Below are 25,625 nucleotides of genomic sequence, written 5' to 3'. Positions count from 1 at the left end.
TTGATCCCAGCCCAGAGCACCCTCCTGCACCCCAAACCCCTCATCCCCAGCCTCACCCCAGAACCCATACCCCCGGCCGGAGCATCAACCCTTTCCCACATCCCAACCCCCTGCCCCAGCCCTGATCCCCCTCCCACCCTCTGAACCCCTCGGTCCCAGCCCAGAGCACCCTCCTACACCCCAAACTCCTCATGCCCAGCCCCACCCCCAACCCTGCACCCTACTCCCCCACCCCAGCCCCGAGTCCCCTCCTGAACTCCACATTTCTGGCCCCACCCTGGAGCCCACATTCCCAACCAGAGCCCTCACCCTCTCCCATACCCCAACCCCAATTCTGTGAGCATTCATGGCCTGTCATACAGTTTCTATTCCCAAGTGTGGCCCTTGGGCCAAAAAGTTTGCCCACCCCTGATGTAGAAGCTGCCAAAATAGCCTACAAATGTCACACTGACAAAAACTGCCAAGAGGCCCCACCTCGGAAGGATGGTCAAAAAGTACGGCTGTCCACTAAATGTCTAGATTGGCCAATCTGCACACAAATTGGGCAACTGAAACACAGGCCCTTACCCCATTCTTCGGCAAATCAATCTGGTGGCATTTGAATTGATCCCTCGATTCTGAAAGGTCCATCCAGCATTTCATGGATGCCTCCTGAAGCTGTTCCTGGATGATCTGGTTCCACTACCGCTGCCCCCCATTCGCGTCCAGGCCCACAAGGACTATGCACTTCGGAACGTGCTGGGTTCCCAGACGCAGAAAGTGCCGCACTGTTTGCTTCTCTGGGGAGGTTAGGGGCCTGAAGAACGTCCTTGGAGCCAGCCCATCATGTTCATGCCCCTGCAAAACCATGGGCCGCCCTGAAAAAAGCTTCACCCGAAGGTACCTCTCCAGGGGGAGGGCAGGTGTCAGTCACTAGAGGTCTCGACCCCAGGCTGGTGGGTTTAGTAAGTAGGAGCCTTACTCACTACACCACCAGGCTGCAAGGCCACTGCAGGAAACTGTCGCTGATGCCCCACGACAGAGGCTACTGCTGACTCAGTGGGATCAGCTGAGTAGTTCTTAACATAAAGCTTCCTGTTCCTGTCAAACACCTGTTGGCCAGACCCCCGAGACCAAGTTCCTGCTCCCTTGTCCGAACCCCAGTCACGACTCTGGCTTTGACCCTGGGCGTGGCTTCTCCCTGGGATACTGCTTTGACCCTGTGTGTGATTCTGGCCCAAGACCATGGCTGTTGGAATTATTAATAATATTTGAAATCACTATTAATATGGGAAAACACCAATTTAACTGTAAATTCCTTTATTAAATCCAAAGGCCAAATGGTACTTTGAGCAGCTGCTCTAAACATGCCTAAAAAGCCTAACTAATAAGTAATTTACTACACTCAAACAGTAACAAAAATTTTCTAAGAATTTGTTCAAGATACTCACAAATGGGCGAACCCCAGAGGTGCTTAGACCCTTATTGGTCAGCTCCAGCATGGTCAGGCAGGTATTAGCAATGAACCCTTTCAGAAATTACTCTTTATACCCTTTAACAAACAAGTTGTTGGGGACACTGGGGCATGGCCACTAGGTAACTCGAGGGGATGGAAGACCACGAGTGTCGATGAAGCCCCCTCGCACTAGGCCCAGGTGTCCTTGGCCCCCCCTCCCGCCTTGAGGCACTCACAGCAGCTCTGCGTACTAGGCCCAAGTGTCCTTGGCCCCCCCGCCTGGAGGCACACACAGCAGTTATGCTGAGAATCTGCAACAATATGTTCCAGAGTCAGACTGCCTGAAACTAAACAAGGCCACACAGGGCAGATATGGAAGAACAATGTTGAATAAAGCAGCTTTATGTATAGTTTAACAAATGATACAGAGAACCAGGGAACTAGCTGGGAACTGGATTGGCTGGCTATATGGATACTTGGGGCAGCTTGCTGTTGGATAAGTATGCTGGGAAAAAGGATGTATAAAAGCCTGTGTAACTTCCTGCTCTGTGTACAGGATTTGAGATTCAAATCTCCCTGTACCTTTTTGAAGCTTCAAATAAACTTTTCTGCTTCTCCACCCTGTTGTGATTATTGGGTGTAGCACACCAGGTAACGAACCAACTTCAGCTGTTGTTTAGCCTCTTGGCACTGGGTGCCGGCAACAAAGTGATGTTATTGCCAATGATTGACCGTCTAAAAACCAATCTGAGATAGTTCCCCCTTATTTCCAGTCTTAATCCAGATAAGATTTACAACTGCCTTTCTCCCCAAGGCCTTCCTTCTACTTGAGTCAGGGTCTTTCTTTGGAGCACAGATATATTTCCTTAACCAAAGCTAAATTAACTTTAATTCTTTAATTGTATACTTATCCTGCAACAACTCTTCTCTGGGCTTTTTATCATGTATGAGCCCTGACAGATCTTTTCTGACCCTTCTGGGCGCACGGGGGATTATTGGAAGGCACTCAAGGACGAGCACCACTGGCATGGAGCAAGCCTGTGCTCACGCTGCGTAATGGTTGTGTTAGCAGCCGACAAATTATGCTCACTTGGGCTATGCCCCTGGTGAGCCAGCTTACTCAAGCAAAGAGGTTTAGCATGGGGACAGGATTCAAGTTGACTTGAGTTAACTTTGCAGTGAAGGCAAGCCCTAAGATATGATTACATCAAGGGACACTGCTCCTAACAAGACCTCCTGTGGACCTCGGTATTTTCCATCTGTCTTGTAACAGGCTTTGCTAAGCTTAACAGTTGCACAGTTTTAGCTCTCTGTTCACACATTTCTGACAATACCGTGTTTTACCTAAAGAAAACTTATCTTTGCATTAAGAAAAGGAGGACTTGTGGCACCTTAGAGACTAACCAGTTTATTTGAGCATAAGCTTTCATGAGCTACAGCTCACTTCATCGGATGCTTATGCTCAAATACATTTGTTAGTCTCTAAGGTGCCACAAGTCCTCCTTTTCTTTTTGTGAATACAGACTCACACGGCTGCTACTCTGAAACCTATCTTTGCATTATAGCTTTAGAAAATCTTGTAATATCTCAGGTGACTGTATCTTTCACATCACCCTTAGGTGTTGTATAGGTTGGGATCTTGGTACTACTTTAATTCTTTGATTTGCCTTATTAATGATCATAGTGAATATTCTTAGTTTTGCAAATCTCTCTTATGCTGCAGAGACCCTTATATTGATCCATCAGTGGGACTTTGGGGCTACAGTAAGAACAAAAGCTGCAGGATCTAATTATGATTAAACAAAGATATTGCAGGGGCACCCAGAGGCCCCAGACAGGCCTTGTTATATTAGGGACCAAGAAGGAAATGTGCAGATCTCGGTTCTCATGATCCAAGTTCCAGTCACTGCTGTCAGCCTACTAAAGCCCCAGTGTGTGGGGACGCTCGACCTGTGACCCTGTGCAAAGCTCGTACACCCCAGTGAAAGCTCTGTAGGATCGACCATCCAGGACTAGCTTCCTGGGCAGTGTGAACGTCCTCTAACCTCTCTGATTCCATGTCCACGGGGAGCGCTGCGGAGAGTGTACCTGGTGCAACCACATAGCAATGAAGGGGTTAACCTATGCATGTTTTTGTCATCAACCTTTCTTCCAGCCAGCTAGAAAGCTTGGATTAACTAGTCTAACATGTCACTTTCCATTAAGGCGAATGGGTCCCAAATAGCAGTATAACACTGGTTCTCCCTTTGGTATTATGTGAGAGAGAGTTCTCTGATTCTGATCTGGTTTCTGGTGGGTTCTGAACCTGGCAAAGGGAAATGATTCTGCAGAACAAGAAAGATCACTAATGATGACTACTAGCAACCTTGGGAATATTAGCAGCATCAAAGAGACATTTTGCTCGGAGTGGAACTTTCTGGACCTCTGAAGAGGATCATGTGGGAACGTATTAAAAAAGCCTTGTTAAACTCACTTTCCGTTAGCTGCTCGGCCATCTGGAACTGGATCCGAGCTTTCTGGAGAAAGAATGGCCTCTTGACTCTTTCGATGCTCTCTGTTGTAACTGGATGCCTGCTCGGATTTTCGCTAAGCGTTCTGGAGCTGACAGAGCTGGTAAGTGGCAGAAACACGTTGTATGTGCAAAAAAATTGGGGTGGGATCACAGGCGGACTGGGGGGGGGTGTTTCAAACTCCTCAGTGTAAAGAAGCTGTTGCTATAACACTTCTTTTGTGTAGAAATGTGTTAAGCTGCACTAAATTAAACCTCACACTATGAATTGTGCAGAGGAAAACACCCGCTCATCTCATCCCTGCTCCCCAGCAGAGCTGTAGCCGCAGAGCCAGCCCATTAGCAGGCTCTCTTAGAACTAATGCTTATTTATTTTCACAAAAGGTACTGATTGGCACAGCCTGAAGGTTTGCATAGGAATCCAACCTAAACTGCAACTGCCAGACTAAAGGCCCCTTTGGTGGGGAATCCTCCATGCAGTCTCAACGTTTCTCCACTTACTGATCTACAGAAATCATTCACTCACAGTGGGGCAAACCCTGCCCCTCCCTCTGCTAGGGCGGTGTCCCTGTCTGAGGAACCAGTGCAGTTCCATTGCACAAGATGGGGACAGGGCAAGCCAGCATGGTATGCAGCCCAGTTCTGCAAGGGCTCCTTGTCTGGCAGTGTGCAGATAGGTGTAGGACACTGTGTCCAGTTTTGGGCCCCACACTACAAGAAGGATGTGGAAAAATTGGAAAGAGTCCAGCGGAGGGCAACAAAAATGATTAGGGGGCTGGAGCACATGACTTATGAGGAGAGACTGAAGGAACTGGGCTTATTTAGTCTGCAGAAGAGAAGAATGGGGGGCGGGATTTGATAGCTGCTTTCAACTACCTGAAAGGGGGTTCCAAAGAGGATGGATCTAGACTGTTCTCAGTGGTAGCTGATGACAGAACAAGGAGTAATGGTCTCAAGTTGCAGTGGGGGAGGTTTAGGTTGGATATTAGGAAAAACTTTTTCACTAGGAGGGTGGTGAAGCACTGGAATGGGTTCCCTAGGGAGGTGGTAGAATCTCCTTCCTTAGAGGTTTTTAAGGTCAGGCTTGACAAAGCCCTGGCTGGGGGATGATTTAGTTGAGGATTGGTCCTGCTTTGAGCAGGGGGTTGGACTAGATGACCTCCTGAGGTCCCTTCCAACCCTGATATTCTATGATTCTATGACATGGGTAGGTAAGGGGAGAGGCAGGGCTAGCTTACCCAGTGCTGTCTGGTCTTTCCCTGGGAGAGGCTACGCCAAGTTACTCCACCAAGGAGCTACAGCAGCCTTGGGAAATAGTTCATTTCACCACCCCCTCTCCACACATCTGCCCTGTTCCTGGTTCAGTTACTCAGGCTCGCTGCTGGGGGCAGGATTTTCTCCACTGTGCAAATGAGCCAGGTTCTGTTGTCATAGTACTTAGCACATGCATAGCGCTTTACATCTCTGTCCAAAGTCTGAGGAATCCTCCCACCAGCTCTGGGAAGTGTGTCAATAAATAGTGAGCCCCATTATAGGGATCTGGCAACTGAGATGAAGAGATTTGCCCAAAGCCACACCACTAGTCAGTGGCAGAGGTGGGATTAGAATTTAGCAATTTCTGATACCTGCCATCATGCTGCCTCTTGTCTGTGAGCTTCTTGTAGAGGAATTAACTGAGCCAAAATGTAATATACTAATCCGATCTTTCAGCATTTCCCAGGACCCTTTGGACCATGGACAAGGAATCTGGCTCTGATGCAGTGCTAATGAATAACATAAATTAAAAATACGTGTTAGATTCATTGGTTCTCTTAGAATATACAACAACTCTCTCCCGATTTTTGACAAAGGCATTATTTTAGCTGGCTCTGATGCTAGGTAGCTGAGAGGCGCCTTTGTTTGGTTGTTACCTCTCAGAGCTCCGCTCATTCTGGAACAACCTTATTTAATCTGGCAGGATTTAGAAATGTCTGTCACTTCAATTATGTCTCCCAGCATGCTGCCCATAGCAGAGATAAGCTGGTTACTTAAGTGGAGCAAGCCCCAAGCCTGGTGATTCTCAGGGCCCAGTGACACCCCATCTGACACGTCTGCTGAGCTTTGGAGGGAGTCTCCCTGCCTGCTGAGCGTCTGTGCCCAATGACCCACTGAGGTTCAGTTTGCTGTGTTCCCGTGCCCAATGAGCCCATGTGCCCCAGGGCTAGGGCCCTATCAAATTCATGTTCCATTTTGGACAATTTCACAGTCAAGGATTTAAAAAATCATGCATTTCATGATTTCAGCTATTTAAATCTGAAATTTCACGGTGTTGTAACTGTAGGGGCCTTGACCCAAAAAGGAGTTGGGGGGGGGGTCACAAGGTTATCGTGAGGGGGTTGCGGTATTGCTACCATAAAAGGTGATGCTAGGGAGGGGCAGGAATGGTCACATGCCCCTCCCCAAAAAGAAAAGGAGGACTTGTGGCACCTTAGAAACTAACAAATTTATTTGAGTATAAGCTTTTGTGAGCTACAGCTCACTTCATTGGATGCATGCTGTCAAGGTTCCTCCCCCACTCTGAACTCTAGGGTACAGATGTGGGGACCTGCATGAAAAAACCCCCTAAGCTTATCTTTACCAGCTTAGGTCAAAACTTCCCCAAGGTACAAAATATTACACCCGTTATCCTTGGAATGGCCGCTACCACCACCAAACTAATACTGGTTACTGGGGAAGAGCTGTTTGGACGCGTCTTTCCCCCCAAAATACTTCCCCAAAACCTTGCACCCCACTTCCTGGACAAGGTTTGGTAAAAAGCCTCACCAATTTGCCTAGGTGACTACAGACCCAGACCCTTGGATCTTAAGAACAATGAACAATCCTCCCAACACTTGCACCCCCCCCTCTCCTGGGAAATGTTGGATAAAAAGCCTCACCAATTTGCATAGGTGACCACAGACCCAAACCCTTGGATCTGAGAACAATGAAAAAGCATTCAGTTTTTTAAAAGAAGACTTTTAATAAAAAATAGCAGTAAATAGAAATAAAGAAATCCCCCCTATAAAATCAGGATGGTAGATATCTTACAGGGTAATTAGATTCAAAACATAGAGAACCCCTCTAGGCAAAACCTTAAGTTACAAAAAAAGTACACAGACAGAAATAGTTATTCTATTCAGCACAATTTTTTTCTCAGCCATTTAAAGAAATCATAATCTAACACATACCTAGCTAGATTACTTACTAAAAGTTCTAAGACTCCATTCCTGTTCTGTCCCTGGCAAGAGCAGCACACAGACCCTTTGTTCCTCTCCCTCCTCCCAGCTTTTGAAAGTATCTTGTCTCCTCATTGGTCATTTTGGTCAGGTGCCAGCGAGGTTACCTTTAGCTTCTTAACCCTTTACAGGTGAGAGGAGCTTTCCCCTGGCCAGGAGGGATTTCAAAGGGGTTTACCCTTCCCTTTATTTTTATGACACATGCAGTGGAAAATACAGTGGGGAGATTTATATACATAGAGAACATGAAACAATGGATGTTACCATACACACTGTGACAAGACGATCAGGTAAGGTGAGCTATTACCAGCAGGAGAGAGAGGGGGAAAAAAAACCCACCTTTTGTTGTGATAATCAAGGTGGGCCATTTCCAGCAGTTGACAAGAACATGTGAGGAACAGTAGTGGGGGACTGGCCTGTCTCCCAAGATCTGTGAGAGTGATGGGTCGTCCTTCAGGACAGGTTGTAGATCCTTGATGATGCGTTGGAGAGGTTTTAGTTGGGGGTGAAGCTTACGCTCAAATAAATTTGTTAGTCTCTAAACATCACCTTCGGCCCTCAACTAAAACCTCTCCAAAGCATCATCAAGGATCTATGACTTGTCCTGAAGGACGACCCATCACTCTCACGGATCTTGGGAGACAGGCCAGTCCTTGCTTACAGACAGCCCCCCAACCTGAAGCAAATACTCACCAGCAACCACACCACACAACAAAAACACTAACCCAGGAACCTATCCTTGCAACAAAACCCGTTGCAAACTGTGTCCACATATCTATTCAGGGGACACCATCATAGGGCCTAATCACATCAGCCACACTATCAGAGGCTCGATCACCCGCACATCTACCAATGACAGGTTTCAGAGGAACAGCCGTGTTAGTCTGTATTCGCAAAAAGAAAAGGAGTACTTGTGGCACCTTAGAGACTAACCAATTTATTTGAGCATGAGCTTTCGTGAGCTACAGCTCACTTCATCAGATGTTTACCGTGGAAACTGCCGGTAAACATCTGATGAAGTGAGCTGTAGCTCACGAAAGCTCATGCTCAAATAAATTGGTTAGTCTCTAAGGTGCCACAAGTACTCCTTTTCTTTTTACATCTACCAATGTGATATATGCCATCAGGTGCCAGCAATGCCCCTCTGCCATGTACATTGGCCAAACTGGACTTGACTTGAAAGGTTGAATCATCACTTGGACCTCTGGGTTGATTAAATTGGGGTCCATTAAGGAAGCATGGATAGCCGACATTTGTGCTCCGGTGTCCCTACACCCTGTGACCTTCTTCCTGCCCACACTCACAGCTTCCCTCTGCTCTGAGGGTATCTGGGAGGTATCTGGGCCTGAGGACCTCTGGTGTGATTCTGGTGCAATGAACTGTAATCTGTTGGAGTTCTTGGGGCAGTTGGCCTTTACATGCCCCGGCTTGTTACATTTAAAACATTGTTGAGCTGATGGGTCACTGGGGCGAGGTGGGTTGCTGGAGAACGGTGTGGCAGGATGATAAGGTGTCTGGAGTGTTCCTTGGGGTGTAGTTGGGACCTTGGGCTGCCCCCAGTAGTAGGGTGTGGTCTGGGGGTGTCCCTTCTGGTATCCGTTCCAACTGCAACCAGGGTTGTTTCTCTCTCCTCCCTCCACTTATTTTGTTCCAGTTTGCCCCGCCTCTCTGGTGGTCTGGGACTGCTCGTATTGATCAGCATAAGAAGCAAGACTTTCTGCTGAGTCCATTTTCTTACCCCATAAACACTGTTTTATATCCTCCTTGGACATATTCAGGAATTGCTCCTGAGTCATCAAATCACACATTCCTTCAATGCTAGTTACCCCCTTCCTTTGACCCATTTATCTAACAGATCCTTCATCTGGTTTATATAAGCCACATTACTTAGTCCAGGTCCTTTCTTAAGGGCTCTAAATTTTACTCTGTAAGTTTTAGGTGTAACTTGAAATTGTTTTAAAACCAAATCCTTGAATTTATTATAGTCAGAAGCCTCCTCAATAGGCATCTTATTGAATATGTACTGTGCTCTTCCAGTCAATTTTGTGACCAATGTGGTCACCTTGTGAGTTTCAGGAATTTGATGGAGTGTGCACAGTCTCTCAAAGGTGAGAAAATATTCAGCAATATCACTGGATTCATCATACTGTGGACATAGTTGCTCCCATTTGTGGATTGTTGGGGAAGGATTGTTTGGGTTATCCAGTAGATTCCGCTCAGCCCTTACCTTCTCCAACTCCAGTTCATGCTTCCTCTCTTTTTTCTTCTCCTCCATTTTTTTAGCCTTTGCCTCCATAGCTCTCCTGTGGGCAGCTTCCCTTTCATTTTCTTTGGCTGCTTGTGCATCCATCTCCATCTGTCTGAGTTCTACTCATCTTTTATGTTCCTTTTGTCTTTCCTCAGCCCCAGATCTGGCTAATTCCAGTTTCTGTTGGGTATTGCTTTCTGTCATTCTAACCTCTCTGTGTTTAACCTAGCTATACCCGAGAGTTAGAAAGAAAAAAGCAACCTGGCTTGTAAAATTTTGCTGTGCTGTAACCTGATACCTATTTTTTTTTCCTGATAGCTGGTCTCAGGCTACAGAAAAATCCTTTTGTTATGCCTGCTGCTCTGTCCCCCAGGCAGAGAGACAGACTCTGCAGCTGCAATCACCTTTTACAAAACCTTTTAAAATCCTGCTGTGCTTCTGGTTCAAAATGATCTAAAAATGATCCCACTGCTCTGCCACCATGTCAGGGTTCCTTCCCCACTCTGAACTCTAGGGTACAGATGTGGGGACTGGCATGAAAGACCCCCTAAGCTTATTCTTACCAGCTTAGATTAAAAACTTCCCCAAGGTACAAACTTTGCCTTGTCCTTGAACCGTATGCTGCCACCATCAAGCGTTTTAAACAAAGAACAGGGAAAGAGCCCACTTGGAGATGTCTTCCCCCAAAATATCCCCCCAAGCCCTACACCCCCTTTCCTGGGGAAGGCTTGATAAGAATCCTCACCAATTTGTATAGGTGAACACAGACCCAAACCCTTGGATCTTAAGAACAATGAAAAAGTAATCAGGTTCTTAAAAGAAGAATTTTAATTAAAGAAAAGGTAAAAGAATCATCTCTGTAAAATCAAGATGGAAAATACTTTACAGGGTATCCCGATTCAAAACACAGAGGATCCCCCTCTGGGCAAAACCTTAAAGTTACAGAAAACAGGAAGAAACCTCCCTCTTAACACAGGGAAAATTCACATAAAACAAAAGATAAACCAACCCGCCTTGCCTGGCTTACCTATACTGGTTGCAATATTGGAGACTTAGATTAGGATGGGTTGGAGAAGATGGATTCCTGTCTGGCCTCTCTCAGTCCCAAGAGAGAACAACCATGTAAACAAAGAGCACAAACAAAAGCCTTTCCCCCCTCAAGATTTGAAAGTATCTTGTTCCCTTATTGGTCCTTTGGGTCAGGTGCCAGCCAGGTTAGCTGAGCTTCTTAACCCTTTACAGGTAACAAGATGTTGCTTTTGGCCAGGAGGGATTTTATAGCACTGTACACAGAAAGGTGGTGACCCTTCCCTTTTTATTTATGACACACCTCATTCAATTGATGAAGTGAGCTGTAGCTCACGAAAGCTCATGCTCAAATAAATTGGTTAGTCTCTAAGGTGCCACAAGTACTCCTTTTCTTTTTGCGAATACAGACTAACACGGCTGTTCCTCTGAAACTCATTCAATTGGTTTGCTGTAGGGCTACAGCGTATTCGCCCTATTCCCAGAGTAACATTGTGGTGGGCTTGCTATGCAACAAGAGAGCCACTTCATGCTCACATTGGAAATACAGAAAGTAGCATTGATGGCAATGTTTCCACTGCAAAGCGTTTGCCAAGAAACGATAAGGACAAAGTGTTGTTAGCTGCTGTCTCCCACCAGGTGCAAATACACAACAGCCGTGCAGTGATCCTGAGTGTCACCTTATTGCACCCATGACTGCTGTGGCTGCATGTTACATGGATACATACTTCAATATTATTTCTCTTACAATATGTGGATACCTAATAGGGGCTTATAAATTACAAGCTCTGAAAATACTGCATACAGAGTGGGGTATTAGAAGGTATGCTGTAGTGTAGACAGTGGTGGGCTGGAAAGTTTTGGCATATTGTGTACAGTGGGGTATTGGAAGGTATGCTATACTGTATTGTATATAGTGAGGTATTGAAAGGTATAGCATATTGTTGCACTTCGAAAGCTAGGGGTATAATTAATCTGTTGTAATTCCACTGACTCCAGTGAAATTACACCAGGGGTAAAATTGGCCTAGTGATTTAATTCTTTTTCTGTACTGCTGCAAAAATATCTTATGACTTACATTGTTCCAGAAATCCTCAGCAAATATACATTAGTTATTGTTTGTTCCCTGCACTTTAGTGTAACAAAAACTAAAATGAAAAGAGAAATTTAAGGCTGAAGCCATAAAGCTAGTAGGTCAAATGTATAACTGAAGTGACTGAGCATTAATAATCATTAATAATCTGGAGGATGGCATGGATTGCACCCTCAGCAAGTTTGCAGATGACGCTAAACTAAACTGGGAGGAGTGGTAGATACGCTGGAGGGTAGGGATAGGATACAGAGGGACCTAGACAAATTAGAGGATTGGGCCAAAAAATACCTGATGAGTTTCAACAAGGACAAGTGCAGAGTCCTGCACTTAGGATGGAAGAATCCCATGCACCGCTACAGGCTAGGGACCAAGTGGCTAGGCAGCAGTTCTGCAGAAAAGAACCTAGGGGTTACAGTGGATGAGAAGCTGGATATGAGTCAACAGTGTGCCCTTGTTGCCAAGAAGGCCAATGGCATTTTGGGCTGCATTAGTAGGAGCATTGTCAGCAGATTGAGGGACGTGATCATTCCCCTCTATTCCGCATTGGTGAGGCCTCATTTGGAGTATAGTCTCCAGTTTTGGGCCCCACACTACAAGAAGGATGTGGAAAAATTGGAAAGAGTCCAGTGAAGGGCAACAAAAATGATTAGGGGGCTGGAACATTTGAATTATGAGGAGAGGCTGAGGGAACTGGGATTATTTAGAAGAGAAGAATGGGGGGGAATTTGATAGCTGCTTTCAACTACTTGAAAGGAGGTTCCAAAGAGGATGGAGCTTGGCTGTTCTCAGTGGTGGCAGATGATAGAACAAGGAGTAATGGTCTCAAGTTGCAGTGGGGGAGGTCTAGGTTGGATATTAGGAAACACTATTTCACTAGGAGGGTGGTGAAGCACTGGAATGGGTTACTTAGGGAGGTGGTGGAATCTCCTTCCTTAGAGGTTTTTAAGGGCAGGCTTGACAAAGCCCTGGCTGGGATGATTTATTTGGTGTTGGTCCTGCTTTGAGCAGGGGATTGGACTAGATACCTCCTGAGGTCTCTTCCAACCCTAATCTTCTATGATTCAAGTATTTGATGCAAAGTGGAACAGCTCTAACAGGAGCGATTGAGAGAGGCCCAGGCCCAAAATGCCCAGTGAGTAGGACACTCACCTGGGAGGTGGGGGACCTGCATTTAATTCCCTGCTATAAGTCAGGCAGAGTAGGAATTTGAACCTGGGCCTCCTACGTACCAGGTAAATGCTTTAATCACTAGGCTATTGAGTGCAGGGGGAACCTCTCCCCCCATTTTTTGTGAGAAAGGCCTGGCCTGCCTTAGGCACCTCTATTTCCAGGGTAGAGCTGTGCAAATAATCAACTTTTTTGGTTTGGAGGCAAAACAAAAAATTGAGGAAAAAATGTTTTGGGTTAAACCAAATGCTTTGTTTCATTCTCAAGGGTTGTGCTTTTTTTTTTTTTTTTTTTGGCTTTTTAAAGCAACTAAATGAAAAATCAAAGTAAAATTCTAAATGAAAAGTTATTTCAAGTCTAAACGTCACTGTTCTATTTCAAAAATGCCAGAACAAGATGTTTCTGCTTTGTTTGGATTTTATTTATTTTTACCCAAAAGAGAACATAGCATTAGACCAGAACACCGAGCTTTTCCATCAGCCTTCAGACACATAAACCCAGTGATTCAGTTTAGTGTCACGGTTTGTCACCTAGATTAAAATGTGAAGAGGTGCTTAAATAAGCCCTGGCTGGGATGATTTAATTGGGGATTGGTCCTGCTTTGAGCAGGGGGTGGGACTAGATGACCTCCTGAGGTCCCTTCCAACCCTGATATTCGATGATTCTATGATGATTCTATGTGTTAGATCCTGAGTTGCACCTGCAGGACACTAATGGCCATCGCGAAGAGCACTTCATCTGCACCTGGTAAGACGAGTGTGACCTTTTCTCCAATAGTGACCATGCCACAGTTATCCCGATCTTTGTCATCTCAAAATTAGATTGCTGTAAAATGCTGTACATGGGGCTTTTCCTTGGAACTATTCAGAAACTGAAGCTAGTGAAAAATGCTGCAGCCCACTCAAGTGGAATTGCATGCTGGGAACTCATAAGACCAGTGCCCCGCGATATTCACTGGTGTGCAATAAGCTTCAGAGTAGAATTAAAGGTGTTGATTTTAACCTATAAAACCCTAAATGGAAGCTGATTACCCGAGAAACTGCCTTTCTCCCCAGGACACTGCCACAGTTGAGTCACCAGAGGCACTGGAACGCCCTCGATACACGGGAGAGGTGGCCACTGGCAGGATGTCATCCGTGCAGGGTTCTTGGTTTTGGAACTTGCTCCCTGCCTTTGTCTACCAGATCCCAGTTTTGTTACTCTTCCAGGCATGCTGCAAAGCCCATAGTCCCTCCTTCATTAAGGATGCTGGGGGAGGGGCACTTAGGCAGATCTATTTACAGGCAGTCCTTTAGTCACGTTCATGTTATGATTTTTAATGCATGGGGTTGGTACCCAGAACACTGACTGACACCTATGTTGCGTCTCAAAGTTTTGAATACATAGATGACCAGACCAATATGCTTACCAGATTACTTTTGCTCCCTCATGTGGATCTACAATTTATTTTGTGCATTGGGCAACTAGTGAAAAGGTTGCACCCAATTGCACTTGATGTCACTTGCAATTGCCTGTTTTACATATGCAAATAAGGCCCAACTTCTTGAGAGCATGTAACCCTTCTGCCAGGTGGAGCCAGCAGCAACCTAACTAGCTGCTCGTTCTTCTCACCACCTCTCCAGCCACTCATTCCCCAGCCCACTGTTAGTCGCCTTCTGCTACCACCTGCCTCTCTGCTGTGACCTCTGCACATCCCTCTCTTAGTGATTTTCAGCTCTTTGAAGGCTGGGCAGAGACACTGCCCCATCTCAACTGATTTCAGCTCTCAGTGATGGAGCATTTAAAATAACAAAAGAGGCTCCTCATGAAGCCTATTTAGCTCTTTCTTTGAACAGTGGGAAGGAACAGGTTAAACCAGACCAGGGGAACCCTTGGGGAGGGTGTACAATCCTTTTAGCTAGGATACCTGTCCCCACCCTTCTTACCTTCCCAGGGCTCTGGCATTCGAGCCCCTGGCTTAATGAGGTCCTTTCAGCTGAGGGTGACCCCCCTCATTTGGGACACCTTAAGCACAGTTCTACTCCCCTTTATCCATACAATAATAACACTGGTAACGGCATTTCACTACCCCTGCATTCAGTACTAAAGTGATTTGTAAGCCAACACCAAACAAAGTTGATTACACCACTCTATCTGCTGGATATCTCAGCGGAGTAGGTGTGTTCATGTTCATGCGTCCAATGAAGTGAGCTGTAGTTCACAAAAGCTTATGCTCAAATAAATTTGTTAGTCTCTAAGGTGCCACAAGTCCTCCTTTTCTTTTTGTGGATACAGACTAACATGGTTGCTACTCTGAAACATGTAAATACAGTTTGTTCTTGAAGTCTCTCCCCCTCTCAGCTAGATGTCAAGGAAGAATTCATTCAGACCCTGCTTACATCTATAACCAACAATGTCCAGGAATTAATATTACTAATAGTTGTTGAGAAAGTGATTCTGATTATTGCTACAGGACCATGGGGACAGTGTACTTCCAATGACTCCTTCAAGTGCAGTAGTCTAACATCCTTTTCCATCTTTGCCTTCATTTTATTACACTCTATTTGTTGTCCATATTGCCAGTCCCCGTACATTTCCCCTATATAGCATAAAACCAGATAAGCCCAAAAGATTCATTTCTGGACAATGGGGGTGGGGGGGAGAGAACAGATTTTTAAAAAGATACAAAGTTGGAATTAGGGATCTGTTGCAAGAATGAGAATCTGTAATTTTTCTATCTTTGAACAATGTGTATATTTCCATTATTTACATCTTGCCAGCTGATTCTCCTGCCTGATCAATCTTTGTTCTTTACACAGGAGAAGCAATACTTTTCTTTTCCTGGAGAGCTCCTTATGAGGATGTTAAAAATGCTGATTCTACCCCTCATTACTTCTAGGTAAGAACAATTCTCTTACTTTAAGAATAAAAAGTCACTTTTATTAAATTGTGCTGAGCAAATGTATTTACAGGAGCCAACCCATCCTCTTTACAAAGCCGGATAGAGGGAGACACTCAGATCCTGAAACCATCCTCTAACCAAGGATCAGTAGGTTGCACATTTGCATGCATTGACATTGTAATATATATATTTATATTAATTCAGGCATGACTTATCAGAAGCTCACAAACCGGGTAGAATTAGTGGGGGAAGCAAAAGTGGATGGGAATCTGGGAGGCAGTGACCATGAGTTGGTTGAGTTCAGGATCCTGACGCAGGGAAGAAAGGTAAGCAGCAGGATACGAACCCTGGACTTCAGGAAAGCAGACTTCAACTCCCTCAGGGAACGGATGGCCAGGATCCCCTGGGGGACTAACTTGAAGGGGAAAGGAGTCCAGGAGAGCTGGCTGTATTTCAAGGAATCCCTGTGGAGGTTACAGGGACAAACCATCCCGATGAGTCGAAAGAATAGTAAATATGGCAGGCGACCAGCTTGGCTTAATGGTGAAATCCTAGCGGATCTTAAACATAAAAAAGAGGCTTACAAGAAGTGGAAGGTTGGACATATGACCAGGGAAGAGTATAAAAATATTGCTCGGGCATGTAGGAATGATATCAGGAGGGCCAAATCGCACCTAGAGCTGCAGCTAGTGAGAGATGTCAAGAGTAACAAGAAGGGTTTCTTCAGGTATGTTGGCAACAAGAAGAAAGCCAAGGAAAGTGTGGGCCCCTTACTGAATGAGGGAGGCAACCTAGTGACAGAGGATGTGGAAAAAGCGAATGTACTCAATGCTTTTCTTGCCTCTGTTTTCACTAACAAGGTCAGCTCCCAGACTGCTGCGCTGGGCATCGCAAAATGGGGAAGAGATGGCCAGCCCTCTGTGGAGATAGAGGTGGTTAGGGACTATTTAGAAAAGCTGGACGTGCACAAGTCCATGGGGCCGGACGAGTTGCATCCGAGAGTGCTGAAGGAATTGGCGGCTGTGATTGCAGAGCCATTGGCCATTATCTTTGAAAACTCGTGGCGAACGGGGGAAGTCCCGGATGACTGGAAAAAGGCTAACGTAGTGCCCATCTTTAAAAAAGGGAAGAAGGAGGATCCTGGGAACTACAGGCCAGTCAGCCTCACCTCAGTCCCTGGAAAAATCATGGAGCAGGTCCTCAAAGAATCAATCCTGAAGCACTTGCATGAGAGGAAAGTGATCAGGAACAGCCAGCATGGATTCACCAAGGGAAGGTCATGCCTGACTAATCTAATCGCCTTTTATGATGAGATTACTGGTTCTGTGGATGAAGGGAAAGCAGTGGATGTATTGTTTCTTGACTTTAGCAAAGCTTTTGACATGGTCTCCCACAGTATTCTTGTCAGCAAGTTAAGGAAGTATGGGCTGGAAGAATGCACTATAAGGTGGGTAGAAAGCTGGCTAGATTGTCGGGCTCAACGGGTAGTTATCAATGGCTCCATGTCTAGTTGGCAGCCGGTATCAAGTGGAGTGCCCCAAGGGTCGGTCCTGGGGCCGGTTTTGTTCAATATCTTCATAAATGATCTGGAGGATGGTGTGGATTGCACTCTCAGCAAGTTTGCGGATGATACTAAACTGGGAGGAGTGGTAGATACGCTGGAGGGGAGGGATAGAATACAGAAGGACCTAGACAAATTGGAGGATTGGGCCAAAAGAAATCTGATGAGGTTCAATAAGGAAAAGTGCAGGGTCCTGCACTTAGGACAGAAGAACCCAATGCACAGCTACAGACTAGGGACCGAATGGCTAGGCAGCAGTTCTGCGGAAAAGGACCTAGGGGTGACAGTGGACGAGAAGCTGGATATGAGTCAGCAGTGTGCCCTTGTTGCCAAGAAGGCCAATGGCATTTTGGGATGTATAAGTAGGGGCATAGCGAGCAGATCGAGGGACGTGATCGTTCCCCTCTATTCGACATTGGTGAGGCCTCATCTGGAGTACTGTGTCCAGTTTTGGGCCCCACACTTCAAGAAGGATGTGGATAAATTGGAGAGAGTCCAGCGAAGGGCAACAAAAATGATTAGGGGTCTGGAACACATGAGTTATGAGGAGAGGCTGAGGGAGCTGGGATTGTTTAGCCTGCAGAAGAGACGAATGAGGGGGGATTTGATAGCTGCTTTCAACTACCTGAAAGGGGGTTCCAAAGAGGATGGCTCTAGACTGTTCTCAATGGTATCAGATGACAGAACGAGGAGTAATGGTCTCAAGCTGCAGTGGGGGAGGTTTAGATTGGATATTAGGAAAAACTTTTTCACTAAGAGGGTGGTGAAACACTGGAATGCGTTACCTAGGGAGGTGGTAGAACCTCCTTCCTTAGAGGTTTTTAAGGTCAGGCTTGACAAAGCCCTGGCTGGGATGATTTAACTGGGAATTGGTCCTGCTTCGAGCAGGGGGTTGGACTAGATGACCTTCTGGGGTCCCTTCCAACCCTGATATTCTATGATTCCTATGAAGCACATTTGTGCCCATTTTTAAGTATGCTGTAACAAACTCCAACATGGAGTTTACTTACTGAAAGTACTTCTCTGCCACCTTTCCAATCTCACTGCTCCTATTCTTTTTTTCATGGTGATAAGTCCTGAGAAGATGGGGAACAAGTAGTAACATCCCCAAATTAATTGTCACTTAATAAATCATCAACATGTGAAAAGGAAATGCAGAAATGTAAAAACAGTTTCAACAGCTCTGTGATGGTGATACTTTAAAGTTGATACCGGAAAAGTAGGAATCCAGAAGATGCAGGTTTCTTTCCTTCTCCTTTTTGTGCAACAGAACAGAGTTTACTTGTATCGGGGATCGATTTATCGTGTCTCGTTTAGACACGATAAATCGATCCCTGAATGTGTTCCCCATCGACTCTGGAACTCCAGCTCACAAGAGACGGAAGCAGAGTCAATGGGGGAGCAGCAGCGGTCGACTCACTGCCATTCTCACAGCTAGGTAAGTCGCTACAAAAGTTTTTTTCTCCTGCTTATAATAGCTCGTCTTAATTAATTAGCCTCTTACAGTTGGTATGGCTACTTCCACCGTTTCATGTTCTCTGTATATATATGTATCTTCTTACTATATGTTCCATTCTATGCATCCGATGAAGTGGGCTGTAGCCCACAAAAGTTTGTGCTCAAATAAATTTTGTTCATCTCTAAGGTTCCACAAGTCCTCCTGTTCTTCTTTCAACACATGAATGTGGTTAGCCCTCTTGAGTACATTTGCCTAAGAATCCCCGAGACATTTGTTTGCAAACATAAACTGTTCTTTGTGATTTGCTTGTTTATCACAAGATACATGTTGCAGAAATCCTTATAACCTTAGTGAAATTCTTATGCTAACTCTCATTGCTTAACTGCTAGACCTTGCTAAGCCTTAACCAAACTTATTGCAAAGCCTGTCCAAAACATAAATGTATATTAAAGTGGCCACCTACTTTTGTTACAGCTTTAAATGCTCATATTAAGCATTTTGGCATTTAACCTGTGCTTCAATTCCAAATAGCCCCTTTAAAGATCAGGTCATTGGTCAAAGGTCAGCACTGCTGTAGTGCGCCTGCTTTGATTGTACTGGGCCCTGACCAAGCCCAGGCTCCACCTCTGCCCCCCACATTGGAGGGACAGAGATTAATTTATGCTGCTGAACATTGTTCACATTTCTGCTCTGGTGAGGACCTGTCTGCACAGGCACACAGCGAACATAATCAGGGCTAGCACTTCATTTGCATAACTCTGCCTTCAGTCCTCAGTAGCCTCTGGGAGGGAGTCCTGAATGGTCACTGCTGGAATGGCAGTGACTCCTGTATTTAGGTTTCAGGTATTTAGGGTTTGTCTACACTATGAAATTAGGTCGAATTTATAGAAGTAGATTTTTAGAAAGCAATTTTATACAGTCGATTGTGTGTGATCCCACTTAAAACCATTAAGACCATGAAGTCGGCGGAGTGGGTGCACAGTACCGAGGCTAGCATTGACTTCCAGAGCGTTGCACTGTGGGTAGCTATCCCACAGTTCCCACAGTCTCCACCACCCACTGGAATTCTGGGTTGAGATCCCAATGCCTGATGGGGCAAAAAACATTGTCACGGGTGGTTCTGGGTATATGTCGTCAGGCCCCCCATCCCTCCCTCCCTCCACAAAAGCAATGGCAGACAATCATTTTGTGCCTTTTTTCCTGGGTTAACCGTGCAGACGCCATACCACGGCAAGCATGGAGCCCGCTCAGCTCACCGTCACCGTACGTCTCCTGGGTGCTGGCAGACATGGGACTGCATTGCTGTACAGCAGCAGCTCATTGCCTTGTGGCAGCAGATAGTGCAGTATGACTAGTAGCCGTCCTCGTCATCTCCTGGGTGCTCTTGGTCAGGTCGGTTGAGGCACCTGGGCAGACAGGGGTGCTCCTGGCGAACCTCGGTAAGGTCTGTCAGGGGCGCCTGGTCAGATATGGGTGCTCCTGGTGGACCTTGGTAAAGTCTGTCAGGAGTGCCTGCACATAAATGGGAGTGACTCAGGTTATTCTCTTCTTTAAGTTTTGTCTAATAGAGATTCAGTCCTGCATGGAATATTGGGAGAGAGATAGCTCAGTGGTTTGAAATTGGCCTGCTAAACCCAGGGTTGTGAGTTCAATCCTTGAGGGGGCTGTTCTGCCTCAGGCTGCTCTCCCAGCCAGCAGCACTGTCATGGACACAGACTTCTCTCAAAGTACGAGCCCCGGCAATTTGGCCATCCTGGTGGCAATGGGGCAGGCTCATGCCATGGAGTGCCGATTCTGGGCCCAGGAAACAAGCACAGACTGGTGGGACCGCATCGTGTTGCAGGTCTGGGACGATTCCCAATGGCTGCAAAACTTTCATATGCGTAAGGGCACTTTCCTGGAACTTTGTGACTTGCTTTCCCCTGCCCCGAAGCTCCAGAATATCAAGATGAGAGCAGCCATCACAATTCACAAGCGAGTGGTGAGAGCCCTCTGAAACCTAGCAATGCCAGACAGCTACCAGTCAGTCGGGAATCAATTTGGAGTGGGCAAATCTACTGTGGGGGCTGCTGTGATCCAAGTAGCCAACGCAATCACTGAGCTGCTGCTATCAAGGATAGTGACTCTGGGAAATGTGTGAGTCATAGTGGATGGCTTTGCTGCAATGGGATTCCCTAACTGTGGTGGGACGATAGACGGAACGCGTATCCCTATCTTGGGACCAGACCACCAAGGCAGCCAGTACATAAACCAAAAGGGGTACTTTTCAATGGTGCTGCAAGCACTGGTGGATCACAAGGGACATTTCAACAACATCAACATGGGAAGGCCAGGAAAGGTACATGACACTCACATCTTCAGGAACTCTGGTCTGTGAGAACGGCTGCAGCAAGGGACTTACTTTCCAGACCAGAAAATAACCATTGGGGATGTTGAAATGCCAATAGTTATCCTTGGGGACCCAGCTTACCCCTTAATGCCATGGCTTATGAACACAGGCACCCTGGACAGTAGTCAGGAGCTGTTCAACTATAGGCTGAGCAAGTGCAGAATGGTGGTAGAATGTGCATCTGGACTTTTAAAAGCACGCTGGTGCAGTTGACTGACTCAGTTAGACCTCAGCGAAACCAATATTCCCCTTGTTATTACTGCTTGCTGTGTGCTCCACAATATCTGTGACAGTAAGGGGGAGACATTTATGGCGGGGTGGGAAGTTGAGGCAAATCGCCTGGCCGCTGATTATGCACAGCCAGACACCAGGGCAGTTAGAAGAGCACAGCAGGGCGCACGGCGCATCAGAGAAGCTTTGAAAACCAGTTTCATGACTGGCCAGGCTACGGTGTGACAGTTCTGTTTGTTTCTTGATGAAAACCCACCCCCATGGTTCACTCTACTTCCCTGTAAGCAAACCGCCCTCCCCTCCTCCCTTTGATCACTGCTTGCAGAGGCAATAAAGTCATTGTTGTTTCAAAATCATGCATTCTTTATTAATTTGTCACACAAATGGGGGGATAACTGCCAACGTAGCCCGGGAGGGGTGGGGGAGGAGGGAAGCACTGGGTGGGTTGGAGAAGGAGGGGAGGATGGAAGGACAAGGCCACACTGCTTTTCAAAACTTATTGAATGCCAGCTTTCTGTTGCTTGGATAGTCCTCTGGGGTGGAGTGGTTGGGTGCCAGGAGGTCCCCCCACCGCATTCTTGGGCATCTGAGTGAGGAGGCTATGGAACTTGGGGAGGAGGGCGATTGGTTACACAGGGGCTGCAGTGGCGGTCTGTGCTCCTGCTGCCTTTCCTGTAGCTCAACCATACGCTGGAGCATATCAGTTTGATTCTCCAGTAGCCTCAGCATTGCATCCTGCCTCCTCTCATCATGCTGCCACCTCTCCTGTCACTCGTCCCTCCTCTCCTCTCGCTCGTCCCTCCTCTCCTCACCTTCATTTTGTGTTTTCCTGGACTCTGACATTGTCTCCCTCCATGCATTGTGCTGGGCTCTTTCAGCATGGGAGGACTGCATGAGTTCAGAGAACATTTCATTGTGAGTGCGTTTTTTTCGGCTTCTAATCTTTGATAGCCTCTGGGACGGAGATGATAGGGGGAGCATTGAAACATTTGCCGCTGCAGGGGGGAAAAAAGGGAGATTAGTCTTTAAAAAGAGACATTTTAGAGAACAATGGGTAGACTCTTTGATGGTGAGCCAAGCTGTTAACATTACATAGCACGTGTGGTTTCTTTACAAGGTCGCATTTTGCCTCTTATATCAAGGGCCTGCCGGTATAGTGTGAGAGATCACACATGCAGGGCCGGTGGGCAACAGAATTCGGCTTGCAGACAGCCATGGTAAGCCACAGTCTTTTGGCTTCTTTAACCTTCCTACCATGTGGGAATGGTTTCAAACAGCAGCGCCCCCATTTCCCATACCAAGCACCCGTTGGATTGGCCATTTAAAAGGAGGGGCTGCGGTTTTCGGGTTAACATGCAGCACAAACCCAACTAACCCCCCCCCCCACACACACACACCCAATTCTCTGGGATGATCACTTTATCCCTCCCCCCAACGCATGGGTAACAGCAGGGATGATTTCTGTTCAGCCACAGGCAAACAGCCCAGCAGGAACAGCCACCTCTGAATGTCCCCTAAATAAAATTCCCCTATTTCAACCAGGTGACCATGAATGATATCACTCTCCTGAGGATAACACAGAGAGATAAAGAACAGATGTTGCTTGAATGTCAGCAAACACTGGGACCATACGCCATACTTTGTTATGCAATGATTGCAGACTACGTGCTACTGGCCTGCCATGGTAAAGTGACCTACCATGGAGGACGGAATAAGGCTGCCCTCCCCAGAAACCTTTTGCAAAGGCTTTGGGAGTACATCAAGGAGAGCTTCATTGAGATGTCCCTGGAGGAATTCCGCTCCATCCCCAGACACATTAACAGACTTTTCCAGTAGTTGTACTGGCCGTGAATGCATCCCAAGTCTTCAGGGCAAATTAATCATTAAACATGTTTGCTTTTAAACCGTGTATTATATTTACAAAGATACACTCACCAGAGCTGCCTTCTCTGCCTTCGAGGTCCGGGAGCCCGGGTTGGGAGTGTTGGCAGGGTATTGGCTCCAAGGTGATAAACAGTTCCTGGCTGTCGGGGAGAACGGTTTCTCCGCTTGCCTGGTGTGCACTATCTTCAACCTCCCCCTCCTCATCATCTTCCTCATCCCCAAAATCTTCATCCCTATTGCGTGAGACTCCCGCCTTGCAGGAGTCCACGTACAGGGGTGGGGCAGTGGTAGGGGTGCCCCCTAGAATTGCATGCAGCTCATCATAGAAGCGGCATGTCTGGGGCTCTGACCCCAAGCGGGCATTTGCCTCTTGGATTTTTTGGTAGGCTTGCCTAAGCTCCTTAAGTTTCACACGGCACTGCTGCAGGTCCCTGTGATAGCCTCTGTCCTTCATGCCTTGGAGATTTTTTCAAATATTTTGGCATTTCATCTTTTGGAACGGAGTTCTAATAGCATGGATTCGTTTCCCCATACAGCAATCAGATCAAGTACCTCCCTTCGGTCCATGCTGGAGCTCTTTTGTGATTCTGGGACTCCATTGTCACCTGTGCTGAAGAGCTCTGCATGGTCACCTCTGCTGATGAGCTCACCACACTAGCCAAACAGGAAATGAAATTCAAAAGTTCACGGGGCTTTTCCTGTCTACCGAGTCAGTGCATCTGAGTTGAGAGTGCTGTCCAGAGTGGTCACAATTGAGCACTCTGGGATAGCTCCCGGAGGCCAATACCATTGAATTGCATCCACACTACCCCAAATTTGACCCAGCGAGTTCAATTTCAGCACTAATCTCCTCATTGGGAAGGAGTACAGAAACTGGTTTTAAGAGCCCTAAAAGTCAGAAAAAATGGCTTCGTAGTGCGGACGGGTGCAGGGCTAAACAGATCTAACGCTGCTAAATCCGACCTAAACTCATAGTGTAGACCAGGACTAAGTCTAACGAGACTAATCAATTAAGGTGGGCTATTATCAGCAGGAGAAAAAAAACTTTTGTAGTGATAATCAGGATGGCCCATTTCAAACAGTTGACAAGAAGATGTGAGTAACAGTAGGAGAAAAATTAGCATGGGGAAATAGTTTTTAGTTTGTGTAATGACCCATCCACTCCCAGTCTTTATTCAAGCCCAATTTGATGGTGTCCAGTTTGCAAATTAATGCCAGTTCTGCAGTTTCTCATTGGAGTCTGGTTTTGAAGTTTTTTTGTTGAAGAATTGCCACTTTTAGGTCTGTAATTGAGTGTCCAGGGAGGTTGAAGTGTTCTCCGACTGGTTTTTGAATGTTATAATTCTTGACATCTGATTTGTGTCCATTTATTCCATTTGTCCGGTTTGGCCAACGTACATGGCAGAGGGGCATTGCTGGCACATGATGGCATATATCACATTGGTAGATGTGCAGGTGAACGAGCCCCTGATGGTGTAGCTGATGTGGTTAGTTCCTATGATGGTGTCCCTTGAATACATGTGTGGACAGAGTTGGCAACGGGCTTTGTTGCAAGGATAGGTTCCTGGATTAGTGTTTTTGTTGTGTGGTGTGTAGTTGCTGGTGAGTATTTGCTTCAGGTTGAGGGGCTGTCTGTAAGCGAGGACTCGCCTGTCTCCCAAGGTCTGTGAGAGTGATGTGTCATCCTTCAAGATAGGTTGTAGATCCCTGTAGATGCTTTGGAGAGGTTTTAGTTGGGGGCTGAAGGTGATGGCTCATGGCGTTCTGTTACTTTCTTTGTTGGGCCTGTCCTGTAGTAGGTGACTTCTGGGTACTCTTCTGGCTCTGTCAATCTGTTTCTTCACTTCAGCAGGTGGGTACTGTAGTTGTAAGAATACTTGATAGAGATCTTGTAGGTGTTTGTCTCTGTCTGAGGGGTTGGAGCAAATGCGGTTGTATCTTAGAGCTTGGCTGTAGACGATGGATCATGTGGTGTGGTCTGGATGAAAGCTGGAGGCATGTAGATAGGAATAGCGGTCAGTAGGTTTCCGGTATAGGGTGGTGTTTATGTGACCATCGCTTATTAGCACCATAGTGTCCAGGAAGTAGATCTCTTGTGTGGATTGGTCCAGGCTGAGGTTGATGGTGGGATGGAAATTGTTGAAATCATGGTGGAATTCCTCAAGGGTTTCTTTTCCATGGGTCCAGATGATGATGTCATCAATGTAGCACAAGTAGAGTAGAGGCGTTAGGGAAAGAGAGCTGAGGAAGCATTGTTCTAAGTCAGCCATAAAAATGTTGGCATATTGTGGGGCCATGCGGGTACCCATGGCAGTGCCGCTGATTTGAAGGTATACATTGTCTGCAAATGTGAAATAGTCGTGGGTGAGGACAAAGTCACACAGTTCAGACACCAGGTTTTTAGGTTCCTTATCATTTTCCATTATAAACATTTTGTTCTTGCTATTTTTTAAAAGAACTGATGTCTCCATGGTTTACATCAGGAGCT

General features: G+C 46.3%; 1 long non-coding RNA gene across 1 annotated transcript in view; it reads right to left on the bottom strand.

Annotated features, from left to right (window-relative positions):
- Positions 1–7,316, bottom strand: part of LOC142070109 (uncharacterized) — a 28,727-nt gene extending 21,411 nt beyond the window's left edge. Inside the window, exons 1-3 of the long non-coding RNA XR_012666057.1 lie at positions 7,168–7,316; positions 5,570–5,707; positions 3,909–4,045 (exon numbers count right to left, since the gene is read on the bottom strand). This is a non-coding gene — a long non-coding RNA (uncharacterized LOC142070109). The remainder of the gene's footprint in view (positions 1–3,908; positions 4,046–5,569; positions 5,708–7,167) is intronic.
- Positions 7,317–25,625: the final 18,309 nt, after the last annotated feature.

The sequence above is a fragment of the Caretta caretta genome, chromosome 25 (genome assembly GCF_965140235.1).
Source record: "Caretta caretta isolate rCarCar2 chromosome 25, rCarCar1.hap1, whole genome shotgun sequence".
Taxonomy (NCBI): Eukaryota; Metazoa; Chordata; order Testudines; family Cheloniidae; genus Caretta; species Caretta caretta.
This window is presented reverse-complemented; position numbering and strand designations above follow the sequence as displayed.